General features: G+C 30.9%; 1 long non-coding RNA gene across 1 annotated transcript; it reads left to right on the top strand.

Moving 5' to 3' along the window:
- Positions 1 to 11,726: 11,726 nt before the first annotated feature.
- Positions 11,727 to 13,339, top strand: LOC139070075 (uncharacterized). The gene is made up of 4 exons (XR_011520729.1): positions 11,727 to 11,854; positions 12,391 to 12,486; positions 12,577 to 12,664; positions 13,121 to 13,339. It is a non-coding gene; the product is annotated as an uncharacterized lncRNA (long non-coding RNA).
- The last annotated feature ends 250 nt before the right edge of the window (positions 13,340 to 13,589 follow it).

Raw genomic sequence — 13,589 nt, 5'->3', positions numbered from 1 at the left:
AAAACGTTAAAATTTTCATGAAAACGTTAACGTGTTCATTAAAATGTTAAAATATTCATTTTCAAAATGTTAAAATGTTCATTAAAATGTTTAAAGGTTCATTAAAACGTTAAAATGCTCATTAAAACGTTAAAATGTTCATTTTTAAAATGTTAAAATGTTCATTAAAACGTTTAAAAGTTCATTAAAACTTTAAAATCTTCATTAAAACGTTAAAATGTTCATTAAAACGTTTAAATGTTCATGAAAACGTTAAAATGTTCATTTAAACGTTTAAATGTTCATTAAAACGTTAAACCCTTCATTAAAACATTAAAATCTTCATTTTTAAAAACGTTAAAATGTTCATTAAAACGTTAAAAGTTTCATTAAAACATTCAAATGTTCATTAAAACGTTAAAATCTTCATTAAAACGTTTAAATCTTCTAAAAAACATTAAAATTTTCATTTTTAAAAACGTTAAATGTTCATTAAAACATTAAATTCTTGATTAAAAAATTAAAATGTTAATTTTTTGAAAAAAGCAGTCTCCTTCTGATATCATAAAGAAACAAGCAGTCTCCTTCTGACATCATGTAGAAACAAGCAGTCTCTTTCTGACATCATAAAGAAACAAGCAGTCTCCTTCTGACATCAAAAAGAAACAAGCAGTCTCCTTCTGACATCATAAAGAAACAAGCAGTCTCTTTCTGACATCATAAAGAAACAAGCAGTATCCTTCTGACATCATACAGAAACAAGCAGTCTCCTTCTGACACCATAAAGAAACAAGCAGTCTCCGTCTGACATCATACAGAAACAAGCAGTCTCCTTCTGACATCATGTAGAAACAAGCAGTCTCTTTCTGACATCATAAAGAAACAAGCAGTCTCCTTCTGATATGTAGAAACAAGATATATATGTCTGATATATCAGAATATATATATGCTTGTTGAATATAAATCTTCATTAAAACGTTAAAATGTTCATTAAAACATTAAAATCTTCATTAAAAACGTTTAAATGTTCATTAAATTGTTTAAATATTCATTAAAACGTTAAAATCTTCATTAAAACGTTAAAATCTTCATTTTTAAAAATGTTAAAATGTTCATTAAAACGTTAAAATCTTCATTAAAAATGTTTAAATGTTCATTAAAACGTTTAAATGTTCATTAAAACTTTAAAATGTTCGTTAAAACGTTAAATTCTTGATTAAAACGTAAAATGTTCATGTTTAAAAACGTTTAAATCTTCATTTTTAAAAATGTTAAATGTTCATTAAAAAGTTAAAATGATCATTTTTTTGAAACAAGCAGTCTCCTTCTGACATCATAAAGAAACAAGCAGTCTCCTTCTGATATAAAGAAACAAGCAGTCTCCTTCTGACATCATGTAGAAACAAGCAGTCTCTTTCTGACATCATAAAGAAACAAGCAGTCTACTTCTGACATCACAAAGAAACAAGCAGTCTCCTTCGGACATCATAAAGAAACAAGCAGTCTCCTTCTGATATCATGTAGAAACAAGCAGTCTCTTTCTGACATCATAAAGAAACAAGCAGTCTCCTTCTGATATGTAGAAACAAGATATATATGTCTGATATATCAGAATATATATATGCTTGTTGAATATAAATCTTCATTAAAACGTTTAAAGTTTCATTAAAATGTTTAACTTCATTAAAACGTTAAAATGGTCATTAAAACATTAAAATCTTCATTTTTAAAAATGTTAAAATGTTCATTAAAACATTAAAATCTTCATTAAAAACGTTTAAATGTTCATTAAATTGTTTAAATATTCATTAAAACGTTAAAATCTTCATTAAAATGTTAAAATCTTCATTTTTAAAAATGTTAAAATGTTCATTAAAACGTTAAAATCTTCATTAAAAATGTTTAAATGTTCATTAAAACGTTTAAATGTTCATTAAAACTTTAAAATGTTCGTTAAAATGTTAAATTCTTGATTAAAACGTAAATGTTCATTTTTAAAAACGTTTAAATCTTCATTTTTAAAAATGTTAAATGTTCATTAAAAAGTTAAAATGATCATTTTTTTTAAACAAGCAGTCTCCTTCTGACATCATAAAGAAACAAGCAGTCTCTTTCTGATATCATGTAGAAACAAGCAGTCTCTTTCTGATATCATAAAGAAACAAGCAGTCTCTTTCTGATATCATGTAGAAACAAGCAGTCTCCTTCTGACATCATGTAGAAACAAGCAGTCTCTTTCTGATATCATGTAGAAACAAGCAGTCTCCTTCTGACATCATGTAGAAACAAGCAGTCTCTTTCTGATATCATGTAGAAACAAGCAGTCTCCTTCTGACATAATAAAGAAACAAGCAGTCTCCTTCTGACATCATAAAGAAACAAGCAGTCTCCTTCTGATATCATAAAGAAACAAGCAGTCTCTTTCTGACATCATAAAGAAACAAGCAGTCTACTTCTGACATCATAAAGAAACAAGCAGTCTCCTTCTGATATCATGTAGAAACAAGCAGTCTCCTTCGGACATCATAAAGAAACAAGCAGTCTCCTTCTGATATCATACAGAAACAAGCAGTCTACTTCTGACATCATAAAGAAACAAGCAGTCTCCTTCTGATATCATGTAGAAACAAGCAGTCTCCTTCGGACATCATAAAGAAACAAGCAGTCTCCTTCTGATATCATACAGAAACAAGCAGTCTCTTTCTGATATCATGTACAAACAAGCAGTCTCCTTCTGACATCATAAAGAAACAAGCAGTCTACTTCTGACATCATAAAGAAACAAGCAGTCTCCTTCTGATATCATGTAGAAACAAGCAGTCTCCTTCGGACATCATAAAGAAACAAGCAGTCTCCTTCTGATATCATACAGAAACAAGCAGTCTCTTTCTGATATCATGTACAAACAAGCAGTCTCCTTCTGACATAATAAAGAAACAAGCAGTCTCCTTCTGACATCATACAGAAGCAAGCAGTCTCCTTCTGACATCATAAAGAAATAAGCAGTCTCCTTCTGACATCAAAAAGAAACAAGCAGTCTCCTTCTGACATCATACAGAAACAAGCAGTCTCTTTCTGACATCATAAAGAAACAAGCAGTCTCCTTCTGACATCATAAAGAAACAAGCAGAATCCTTCTGACATCATACAGAAACAAGCAGTCTTCTTCTGATATCATGTAGAAACAAGCAGTCTCCTTCTGACATAATAAAGAAACAAGCAGTCTCTTTCTGATATAACGTAGAAACAAGCAGTCTCCATCAGACATAATAAAGAAACAAGCAGTCTCCTTCTGACATCATAAAGAAACAAGCAGTCTCCTTCTGATATCATGTAGAAACAAGCAGTCTCCTTCTGACATCATGTAGAAACAAGCAGTCTCTTTCTGACATCATAAAGAAACAAGCAGTATCCTTCTGACATCATAAAGAAACAAGCAGTCTCTTTCTGACATCATAAAGAAACAAGCAGTCTCTTTCTGATATCATGTAGAAACAAGCAGTCTCCTTCTGACATCATGTAGAAACAAGCAGTCTCTTTCTGACATCATAAAGAAACAAGCAGTCTCCTTCTGATATCATGTAGAAACAAGCAGTCTCCTTCGGACATCATAAAGAAACAAGCAGTCTCCTTCTGATATCATGTAGAAACAAGCAGTCTCTTTCTGACATCATAAAGAAACAAGCAGTCTCCTTCTGATATGTAGAAACAAGATATATATGTCTGATATATCAGAATATATATATGCTTGTTGAATATAAATCTTCATTAAAACATTAAAATGTTCATTAAAACATTAAAATCTTCATTAAAAACGTTTAAATGTTCATTAAATTGTTTAAATATTCATTAAAACGTTAAAATCTTCATTAAAACGTTAAAATCTTCATTTTTAAAAATGTTAAAATGTTCATTAAAACGTTAAAATCTTCATTAAAAATGTTTAAATGTTCATTAAAACGTTTAAATGTTCATTAAAACTTTAAAATGTTCGTTAAAACGTTAAATTCTTGATTAAAACGTAAAATGTTCATTTTTAAAAACGTTTAAATCTTCATTTTTAAAAATGTTAAATGTTCATTAAAAAGTTAAAATGATCATTTTTTTGAAACAAGCAGTCTCCTTCTGACATCATAAAGAAACAAGCAGTCTCCTTCTGATATCATAAAGAAACAAGCAGTCTCTTTCTGATATCATGTAGAAACAAGCAGTCTCCTTCTGACATCATGTAGAAACAAGCAGTCTACTTCTGACATCACAAAGAAACAAGCAGTCTCCTTCGGACATCATAAAGAAACAAGCAGTCTACTTCTGACATCACAAAGAAACAAGCAGTCTCCTTCGGACATCATAAAGAAACAAGCAGTCTCCTTCTGATATCATGTAGAAACAAGCAGTCTCTTTCTGACATCATAAAGAAACAAGCAGTCTACTTCTGACATCACAAAGAAACAAGCAGTCTCCTTCGGACATCATAAAGAAACAAGCAGTCTCCTTCTGATATCATGTAGAAACAAGCAGTCTCTTTCTGACATCATAAAGAAACAAGCAGTCTCCTTCTGATATGTAGAAACAAGATATATATGTCTGATATATCAGAATATATATATGCTTGTTGAATATAAATCTTTATTAAAACGTTTAAAGTTTCATTAAAATGTTTAACTTCATTAAAACGTTAAAATGGTCATTAAAACATTAAAATCTTCATTTTTAAAAATGTTAAAATGTTCATTAAAACATTAAAATCTTCATTAAAAACGTTTAAATGTTCATTAAATTGTTTAAATATTCATTAAAACGTTAAAATCTTCATTAAAATGTTGAAATCTTCATTTTTAAAAATGTTAAAATGTTCATTAAAACGTTAAAATCTTCATTAAAAATGTTTAAATGTTCATTAAAACTTTAAAATGTTCGTTAAAATGTTAAATTCTTGATTAAAACGTAAATGTTCATTTTTAAAAACGTTTAAATCTTCATTTTTAAAAATGTTAAATGTTCATTAAAAAGTTAAAATGATCATTTTTTTTAAACAAGCAGTCTCCTTCTGACATCATAAAGAAACAAGCAGTCTCTTTCTGATATCATGTAGAAACAAGCAGTCTCTTTCTGATATCATAAAGAAACAAGCAGTCTCTTTCTGATATCATGTAGAAACAAGCAGTCTCTTTCTAACATCATACAGAAACAAGCAGTCTCCTTCTGACATCATAAAGAAACAAGCAGTCTCCTTCTGACATCAAAAAGAAACAAGCAGTCTCCTTCTGACATCATACAGAAACAAGCAGTCTCTTTCTGACATCATAAAGAAACAAGCAGTCTCCTTCTGACATCATAAAGAAACAAGCAGTCTCCTTCTGACATAATAAAGAAACAAGCAGTCTTCTTCTGATATCATGTAGAAACAAGCAGTCTCCTTCTGACATCATAAAGAAACAAGCAGTCTCTTTCTGATATAATGTAGAAACAAGCAGTCTCTTTCTGATATCATGTAGAAACAAGCAGTCTCCATCAGACATAATGAAGAAACAAGCAGTCTCCTTCTGACATCATAAAGAAACAAGCAGTCTCCTTCTGATATCATAAAGAAACAAGCAGTCTCTTTCTGACATCATAAAGAAACAAGCAGTATCCTTCTGACATCATAAAGAAACAAGCAGTCTCCTTCTGATATCATAAAGAAACAAGCAGTCTCTTTCTGATATCATGTAGAAACAAGCAGTCTCCTTCTGACATCATGTAGAAACAAGCAGTCTCTTTCTGACATCATAAAGAAACAAGCAGTCTCCTTCTGATATCATGTAGAAACAAGCAGTCTCCTTCGGACATCATAAAGAAACAAGCAGTCTCCTTCTGATATCATGTAGAAACAAGCTGTCTCCTTCTGATATCATGTAGAAAAAAGCAGTCTCTTTCTGACATCATAAAGAAACAAGCAGTCTCCTGATATGTAGAAACAAGATATATATGTCTGATATATAAGAGTATATATATGCTTGTTGAATATAAATCTTCATTAAAACGTTTAAAGTTTCATTAAAATGTTTAACTTCATTAAAACGTTAAAATGTTAATTAAAACATTAAAATCTTCATTAAAAACGTTTAAATGTTCATTAAATTGTTTAAATATTCATTAAAACGTTAAAATCTTCATTAAAACGTTAAAATCTTCATTTTTAAAAATGTTAAAATGTTCATTAAAACGTTAAAATCTTCATTAAAAATGTTTAAATGTTCATTAAAACGTTTAAATGTTCATTAAAACTTTAAAATGTTCGTTAAAACTTTAAATTCTTGATTAAAACATTAAAATGTTCATTTTTAAAAACGTTTAAATCTTCATTTTTAAAAATGTTAAATGTTCATTAAAAGTTAAAATGATCATTTTTTTGAAACAAGCAGTCTCCTTCTGACATCATGTAGAAACAAGCAGTCTCTTTCTGACATAATAAAGAAACAAGCAGTCTCCTTCTGACATCATAAAGAAACAAGCAGTCTCCTTCTGATATCATGTAGAAACAAGCAGTCTCCTTCTGACATCATGTAGAAACAAGCAGTCTCTTTCTGACATCATAAAGAAACAAGCAGTATCCTTCTGACATCATAAAGAAACAAGCAGTCTCTTTCTGACATCATAAAGAAACAAGCAGTCTCTTTCTGATATCATGTAGAAACAAGCAGTCTCCTTCTGACATCATGTAGAAACAAGCAGTCTCTTTCTGACATCATAAAGAAACAAGCAGTCTCCTTCTGATATCATGTAGAAACAAGCAGTCTCCTTCGGACATCATAAAGAAACAAGCAGTCTCCTTCTGATATCATGTAGAAACAAGCAGTCTCCTTCTGACATCATGTAGAAACAAGCAGTCTCTTTCTGACATCATAAAGAAACAAGCAGTCTCCTTCTGATATCATGTAGAAACAAGCAGTCTCCTTCGGACATCATAAAGAAACAAGCAGTCTCCTTCTGATATCATGTAGAAACAAGCAGTCTCCTTCTGATATCATGTAGAAACAAGCAGTCTCTTTCTGACATCATAAAGAAACAAGCAGTCTCCTTCTGATATGTAGAAACAAGATATATATGTCTGATATATAAGAGTATATATATGCTTGTTGAATATAAATCTTCATTAAAACGTTTAAAGTTTCATTAAAATGTTTAACTTCATTAAAACGTTAAAATGTTCATTAAAACATTAAAATCTTCATTAAAAACGTTTAAATGTTCATTAAATTGTTTAAATATTCATTAAAACGTTAAAATCTTCATTAAAACGTTAAAATCTTCATTTTTAAAAATGTTAAAATGTTCATTAAAATGTTAAAATCTTCATTAAAAATGTTTAAATGTTCATTAAAACGTTTAAATGTTCATTAAAACTTTAAAATGTTCGTTAAAACTTTAAATTCTTGATTAAAACATTAAAATGTTCATTTTTAAAAACGTTTAAATCTTCATTTTTAAAAATGTTAAATGTTCATTAAAAGTTAAAATGATCATTTTTTTGAAACAAGCAGTCTCCTTCTGACATCATGTAGAAACAAGCAGTCTCTTTCTGACATAATAAAGAAACAAGCAGTCTCCTTCTGACATCATAAAGAAACAAGCAGTCTCCTTCTGATATCATGTAGAAACAAGCAGTCTCCTTCTGACATCATGTAGAAACAAGCAGTCTCTTTCTGACATCATAAAGAAACAAGCAGTATCCTTCTGACATCATAAAGAAACAAGCAGTCTCTTTCTGACATCATAAAGAAACAAGCAGTCTCTTTCTGATATCATGTAGAAACAAGCAGTCTCCTTCTGACATCATGTAGAAACAAGCAGTCTCTTTCTGACATCATAAAGAAACAAGCAGTCTCCTTCTGATATCATGTAGAAACAAGCAGTCTCCTTCGGACATCATAAAGAAACAAGCAGTCTCCTTCTGATATCATGTAGAAACAAGCAGTCTCTTTCTGACATCATAAAGAAACAAGCAGTCTCCTTCTGATATGTAGAAACAAGATATATATGTCTGATATATCAGAATATATATATGCTTGTTGAATATAAATCTTCATTAAAACGTTTAAAGTTTCATTAAAATGTTTAACTTCATTAAAACGTTAAAATGTTCATTAAAACATTAAAATCTTCATTAAAAACGTTTAAATGTTCATTAAATTGTTTAAATATTCATTAAAACGTTAAAATCTTCATTAAAACGTTAAAATCTTCATTTTTAAAAATGTTAAAATGTTCATTAAAACGTTAAAATCTTCATTAAAAATGTTTAAATGTTCATTAAAACGTTTAAATGTTCATTAAAACTTTAAAATGTTCGTTAAAACGTTAAATTCTTGATTAAAACGTTAAAATGTTCATTTTTAAAAACGTTTAAATCTTCATTTTTAAAAATGTTAAATGTTCATTAAAAAGTTAAAATGATCATTTTTTTGAAACAAGCAGTCTCCTTCTGACATCATAAAGAAACAAGCAGTCTCCTTCTGATATCATAAAGAAACAAGCAGTCTCTTTCTGATATCATGTAGAAACAAGCAGTCTCCTTCTGACATCATGTAGAAACAAGCAGTCTCTTTCTGACATCATAAAGAAACAAGCAGTCTACTTCTGACATCATAAAGAAACAAGCAGTCTCCTTCGGACATCATAAAGAAACAAGCAGTCTCCTTCTGATATCATGTAGAAACAAGCAGTCTCTTTCTGACATCATAAAGAAACAAGCAGTCTCCTTCTGATATGTAGAAACAAGATATATATGTCTGATATATCAGAATATATATATGCTTGTTAAATATAAATCTTCATTAAAACGTTTAAAGTTTCATTAAAATGTTTAACTTCATTAAAACGTTAAAATGGTCATTAAAACATTAAAATCTTCATTTTTAAAAATGTTAAAATGTTCATTAAAACATTAAAATCTTCATTAAAAACGTTTAAATGTTCATTAAATTGTTTAAATATTCATTAAAACGTTAAAATCTTCATTAAAATGTTAAAATCTTCATTTTTAAAAATGTTAAAATGTTCATTAAAACGTTAAAATCTTCATTAAAAATGTTTAAATGTTCATTAAAACGTTTAAATGTTCATTAAAACTTTAAAATGTTCGTTAAAATGTTAAATTCTTGATTAAAACGTAAATGTTCATTTTTAAAAACGTTTAAATCTTCATTTTTAAAAATGTTAAATGTTCATTAAAAAGTTAAAATGATCATTTTTTTTAAACAAGCAGTCTCCTTCTGACATCATAAAGAAACAAGCAGTCTCTTTCTGATATCATGTAGAAACAAGCAGTCTCTTTCTGATATCATGAAGAAACAAGCAGTCTCTTTCTGATATCATGTAGAAACAAGCAGTCTCTTTCTAACATCATACAGAAACAAGCAGTCTCCTTCTGACATCATAAAGAAACAAGCAGTCTCCTTCTGACATCAAAAAGAAACAAGCAGTCTCCTTCTGACATCATACAGAAACAAGCAGTCTCTTTCTGACATCATAAAGAAACAAGCAGTCTCCTTCTGACATCATAAAGAAACAAGCAGTCTCCTTCTGACATAATAAAGAAACAAGCAGTCTTCTTCTGATATCATGTAGAAACAAGCAGTCTCCTTCTGACATCATAAAGAAACAAGCAGTCTCCTTCTGATATCATGTAGAAACAAGCAGTCTCTTTCTAACATCATACAGAAACAAGCAGTCTCCTTCTGACATCATAAAGAAACAAGCAGTCTCCTTCTGACATCAAAAAGAAACAAGCAGTCTCCTTCTGACATCATACAGAAACAAGCAGTCTCTTTCTGACATCATAAAGAAACAAGCAGTCTCCTTCTGACATCATAAAGAAACAAGCAGTCTCCTTCTGACATAATAAAGAAACAAGCAGTCTTCTTCTGATATCATGTAGAAACAAGCAGTCTCCTTCTGACATCATAAAGAAACAAGCAGTCTCCTTCTGATATCATGTAGAAACAAGCAGTCTCCTTCGGACATCATAAAGAAACAAGCAGTCTCCTTCTGATATCATGTAGAAACAAGCAGTCTCCTTCGGACATCATAAAGAAACAAGCAGTCTCCTTCTGATATCATGTAGAAACAAGCAGTCTCTTTCTGACATCATAAAGAAACAAGCAGTCTCCTTCTGATATGTAGAAACAAGATATATATGTCTGATATATCAGAATATATATATGCTTGTTAAATATAAATCTTCATTAAAACGTTTAAAGTTTCATTAAAATGTTTAACTTCATTAAAACGTTAAAATGTTCATTAAAACATTAAAATCTTCATTAAAAACGTTTAAATGTTCATTAAATTGTTTAAATATTCATTAAAACGTTAAAATCTTCATTAAAACGTTAAAATCTTCATTTTTAAAAATGTTAAAATGTTCATTAAAACGTTAAAATCTTCATTAAAAATGTTTAAATGTTCATTAAAACGTTTAAATGTTCATTAAAACTTTAAAATGTTCGTTAAAACGTTAAATTCTTGATTAAAACGTTAAAATGTTCATTTTTAAAAACGTTTAAATCTTCATTTTTAAAAATGTTAAATGTTCATTAAAAAGTTAAAATGATCTTTTTTTGAAACAAGCAGTCTCCTTCTGACATCATAAAGAAACAAGCAGTCTCCTTCTGATATCATAAAGAAACAAGCTGTCTCTTTCTGATATCATGTAGAAACAAGCAGTCTCCTTCTGACATCATGTAGAAACAAGCAGTCTCTTTCTGACATCATAAAGAAACAAGCAGTCTACTTCTGACATCATAAAGAAACAAGCAGTCTCCTTCGGACATCATAAAGAAACAAGCAGTCTCCTTCTGATATCATGTAGAAACAAGCAGTCTCTTTCTGACATCATAAAGAAACAAGCAGTCTCCTTCTGATATGTAGAAACAAGATATATATGTCTGATATATCAGAATATATATATGCTTGTTGAATATAAATCTTCATTAAAACGTTTAAAGTTTCATTAAAATGTTTAACTTCATTAAAACGTTAAAATGGTCATTAAAACATTAAAATCTTCATTTTTAAAAATGTTAAAATGTTCATTAAAACATTAAAATCTTCATTAAAAACGTTTAAATGTTCATTAAATTGTTTAAATATTCATTAAAACGTTAAAATCTTCATTAAAATGTTAAAATCTTCATTTTTAAAAATGTTAAAATGTTCATTAAAACGTTAAAATCTTCATTAAAAATGTTTAAATGTTCATTAAAACGTTTAAATGTTCATTAAAACTTTAAAATGTTCGTTAAAGGAGACATAACATGAAAAACCCACTTTTTTATCCATTAACACGGTGTGTTTCACATTTTAAGTGTCTAAGTGAGCAAAAAGGCTTATATTATTCACTGGAGTTGCTATTTAGATATTTAATAATTAAGTTTTGGGCATATTTGTCCACCCGTTCAGTTTTTACATTATCTATTACATCAGTAATTAATTTAGTGAGGATAACTACCAAATATGGTAATGGCCCTGGCTAAACACAGAGCCAATCCGCCATTTTTTCTTCTCGCTAAGATTTTTTGTAGTCCTATTGGAAAAATGCAGAATGTCTGGTTATTTTAGCCACACACAGCTCAAAACTGTTCCTCGTTTTAAGGAAGGGTGGTGTGGCAGTATTTAAACCCAGGAGCTGATGACACTACTGCTAAAAAAACACAGAAGAAAAAGTAGTGTGTTTGCGTTTGTTTGTGTGTGTGTGTGTGTGTGCGTGCGCGCGCGCGCGTGGTTCGTTCGTTCTGTCTCCAGGCTAGTGGCTAAGTACTGAGGGCTTCATCTATCTAAAAGGAGTTATTTCCATCTGAATTTGGCAGCACCGGGACACAGCAGCAGAGCGGTAAGCTTCATATCACTCTAAAATGTCGACAAACTTTACTTTAGATTTACGGGCATTAGCAGCACTAAAGCGTTAGCATCCGGCTTGCTATCGCTAGCACAGTATGCTAGTAAAGTTAGCACCCAGATTAATGTGGATTTGGCTGATTTTCGTGGAATAAAACGTGATTTCTGATCAACGCCTTCTTTTACACCAGATGATAACCTCCCACTGATTGTAACAGCAGAGAGCCTGTGTGTTATTCTACATGAGTGTGATGTAATCTTAGCATCCAGTAAATAAAGTCCCATATCAGCTAAAATGCAGCGTGACAAAGTCATTAAAGTGCGTCAACACAGTGGATTTAATAGAGTTTTAAAGAACGATCTCTAAGTGAAGTGAGGTTAGTTTTTTGTCTCACTGCAGATATAAAAACTAGCTCTGCATCAGTCAGACGCAGCAAAGCTCACCGTCTGTATGAGCGTGAGCGTCGGAAAGCTGATAAAATTGGCTGTAAAATAATTAAAACAAAGTAAAAATGTTCCTTTGCTTTTTAGAGTCCACATCCAGAAGACTGGAGCCGTGTTTCACTGACAGGCTGTCAGACTAACGCCCTGATGAGCTCAGCTGGGACAAACTGGTCTGATGTTTAGGTAAGTGAAGATCTGCTTCTCCAAGTCCTTGAGATGCTAGTAAAAAATAATTTAGCCAGCTTGCTAATGTTACTTTTCTTCTCCTCTAAGGAACACAGAACGTTCAGATGTTGGCGTTTCACGTCACCTACTGAGGAAGGAGACCCACCAGTAAAGAGACGGTCTGGACCAGACCAAAGTGAGTGATGACACACCTCAGCCACCCTCATCATTAAGAACACCTCACCCCCTGAATCACTCCGTCTGATGACAGCAGAGTGATTTATTTGATGTTTTACTTGTTTAGTCTGTTTAGAAATTATTGAATTACATTATTTTCTGTAATCGACCATCTGATCTGGATGTGTGCAGAATAACTTTCCCCAAATTCAGCAGCAGCTGGCCTACAAAAACAGCTGCAGCATGTAGTAAGTGTCTGCACTGCTCTCTAATGAGCTTCCTTTCATAAGGAATCATTTGTATAATTTTAGTGTCACTATTTTATTACATTTGTAGGAAAATATGAAGTCACTGCAGCAAAGTGAACTTGTGAACAAACACAAACGTGACTATAAACATGAAAGCTAAAGAAACAACTTTCCTAAAGCTGCTTGTAAACAAAATATGTCATTAAAGTTATTGTCTATCATTGCAGAATATGGCGATGACATCATGGAACTGGTCTTTGGAAAAGTTTTCCCTGAACCAACTCCGTTTCTAGATGAGGTAGAGAAGATCTGCATCTCACCAACTCTCTGGTCTCAGTATTCAGACAACGGAGGTCTCCCACTGTTGTCCAGGACCAGTTTGAAGCCCACATACTGCCCCTCCCTCATCATCAGGAAACATCAATCCGTATCCTGAGGACAACAGAAGACGGCAGGAGGACAGGAACTCTGAGACCTAGACACCACCAGCACCGAGACACAAAGCACCTGTGTGCACAACGCCTGTTTTAACTACTAAAGCCTGTTTATTATATTGTTCTACTTATTTGCTGTGAGGTTAATACTTAGAAAATTTGTATATTAATGTAAACAATAAAAAAAATCACTGATTGTATGCTTTCTTTTAGATGTAATGGTCCAAACTCAGCCTTGTAGACATTTATTGCATCCTGTAGG

Source organism: Nothobranchius furzeri, chromosome 5, assembly GCF_043380555.1.
Source record: "Nothobranchius furzeri strain GRZ-AD chromosome 5, NfurGRZ-RIMD1, whole genome shotgun sequence".
Classification (NCBI taxonomy): domain Eukaryota; kingdom Metazoa; phylum Chordata; class Actinopteri; order Cyprinodontiformes; family Nothobranchiidae; genus Nothobranchius; species Nothobranchius furzeri.
The sequence above is the reverse complement of the archived record's forward strand: the minus strand, read 5'-3'. Positions and strand labels throughout refer to the sequence as shown.